General features: G+C 47.8%; 1 protein-coding gene across 1 annotated transcript in view; it reads right to left on the bottom strand.

Annotated features, from left to right (window-relative positions):
• Nucleotides 1–2,575, bottom strand: part of CGREF1 (cell growth regulator with EF-hand domain 1) — a 17,698-nt gene that overhangs the window by 12,316 nt on the left and 2,807 nt on the right. The gene's annotated exons all lie outside the window — the stretch shown is intronic.

Raw genomic sequence — 2,575 nt, 5'->3', positions numbered from 1 at the left:
TATACAATGGAGTACTACATGGCAATGAGAAAGAATGAAATATGGCCATGTGTAGCAAAATGGATGGACCTCGAGGGTGTCATGCTAAGCGAAATAAGTCAGGCGGAGAAGGACAGATACCATATGTTTGCACTCATAGGTCTAACAGGAGAACAGGAGAAACCTAATGGAGGACCAGGAAGAGGGAAAGAGAGTTGGGGAGAGAGAGGGACGCAAAACCTGAGAGACTATTGAATACTGAAAACAAATCGAGGGTTGAAGGGGGAGGGGGTGGGGGGAAAGAGGTGGTGGTGATGTAGGAGGGCACTTGTGAGGAAGAGCACTGGGTGTTGTATGAAAACCAACTTGACAATAAACTATTAAAAAAAAAAGAGGGAGATACAAATTTCAAATTGAAAAAAAAGTCATTGTTTTCAGCCACTAAGTTTTGAGGTGGTTTGTTAAGTTGGCTTAGCTTGCTCTGCTTTCACTATTTTGAAAATTCTTTTTTTAAATATATTTTTAAATGTTTGTTTGTTTTATTTATTTATTTAGAAAGTACAAGCAGGGTGAGAGGCAGAGAGACAGGGTGAAGGAGAATAACCAAGCAGGCTTCACATTGTCAGTGCAGAGCCCCAGTTCGGCCTTAAACTCATGGAACCAGAACCGCAAGATCATGACTTCAGCCGATGGAGCCACCCAGGCGCCCCTCCATCTTGAAATTCTTAATTTCGTTTTTGTCCTGGGCCCTGAAAAGTATGGACCTGGCCCTGAACCCTGCCCTCGCGAATTACTAGCACTCTCCTCCTCTTGGTCATATGCCTCCATCACAAGCATGTAACTATTCAGTATGTGTAGTGGACAGAGAACAGAGCTTTGGAACCAGCCAGGCCCAGGTTCAAATCCCAGCTCCACCACAGGCTGTCCGCACTGAACTTCAGTTACCTTATCTGCACACGGGAGATAATACCAGTACTCATCTCACAGGGTGACAGTGAATAGTAAGTGCATAATGAAGTACTTCTTGCACAAATTAACGCACTAACCTCTCTCTCGTCCTTGCCTCTGATATCTTCTCCATTTAAAGAACCCTCCATACCCACATCACATTAAGCTTCCTTTGCTAGAACTCCACTGCTCCAAAATCTTCAGTGGCACCCTATTTCTATTACAGTCCAAAGTCCTCACTTTGGCATTCAAGGCCTTCTACAAAGAGGTATCCGTTTATCATTTTATAGTCATCTTCCAGTCCTCCATTACACTAACGTTCTGCTGCAAACACAGGGGAGGTTCCCCAAATCTTCTCACTTTCACTTTGCAGAGCTTTTGTCCAAGCTGTTCCACCCTCTGCCTGGAATGAGCCTGGGCCCTCCTGACAACCTTTCCATTCTGATTATCGTTCACGTCACAGACTTGAATAACTGCATGGGTACTGTTAATGTCATCCAAGTAACATTCTCAGAGTAATGCTTCAAACTGGAGTTTGTAGTACCGATGACCCACCTCTATAGTTTAAAGGAAGTCAAGCTACAGCGCTTCAAGTAATGTGTAATGAGGTTGGTTTAATGTGATTTGTCCACATTTCTCAGCATTTACAAAAGCTTTTGTAAACAACAGAATAAAGCCATTAGTGAACCACTGCCTATCAAATAAAAGCGTTCCTAATCATTTCCTATCACTATGATGCTCATAAATGTGATTTACCCTCATGATTACATGCATTACAACTGGTAGTTAACAGATGTGATGTAATAGTTCTTCATACTTCACACATGCTCACATTCATACATTCCCTTTTCCAGTGACTCTCGGGTCTCAGATTTCTTGAAGCCTGTGCATCAGTGTGCGGGAGGAGAGCCCAGCCATGGGGTCAGACCTCTGATCAGTGTCCCCCCACCCCCCACCGCCGCGGCCTAGGTGGGTGTCTGAATCTCTCTGAGCCCGGGGCAACAGCATCTGCCTTGGAAGGGCCTGTTAAATGATTGTAGTGAGCACATGCTCTCAGAGTATTTCCAGACAATCTAGGACGTGGCAGGGCCCTTTAATCTTGGGTAGCTTCCCATCCAGTGCAAAGCTTTCTTCCACAGCATCCCTGTCCGTGGCCATTCAGCCCCTGCTTGACTTTCCAGGGCAGCAGTCTGGCACCTCATAAGGCATCCATCCCATTTCTGGCTGAGTCTAACTGTCCAAAAGTTCTTTTGAACCAAGTCCCAGCCCTTAACTTATCCCTCTGGTGCCCCCTGTGCCTCCCAGACACTCCCCTCCCCCCCAAAGAAGACAGAGTGGCCCTACAGCCCAAAAGGTCCCACACCTGAGAGATGGTCTCCACCCTAACACTTCCAGCTGGCCCCAGCCGGGGTCCCTCGCCAGCCGCCCCACCCCCCTTTCTCCAACTGTCAAATGAGCCTGAAACTCCTGCCAGTGCCCAACCTCCCTCCCAGGATGTCAAAGCGACAAAGGAGACCTGGGCGAAAGGTGGCTGGGGAGCTGTGAAACCCCATCACCACACCTAGAGGGCTCGGGAGTCGCTTGGCCGCCCCTTCCTCTACTCGCCCTCCCGGGTAACCTCCTCCCGGGAGGGCTCCTTGCCCCGGTC

Source organism: Suricata suricatta, chromosome 4 (assembly GCF_006229205.1).
Source record: "Suricata suricatta isolate VVHF042 chromosome 4, meerkat_22Aug2017_6uvM2_HiC, whole genome shotgun sequence".
NCBI classification, from domain to species: Eukaryota; Metazoa; Chordata; class Mammalia; order Carnivora; family Herpestidae; genus Suricata; species Suricata suricatta.
The sequence above is the reverse complement of the archived record's forward strand: the minus strand, read 5'-3'. Positions and strand labels throughout refer to the sequence as shown.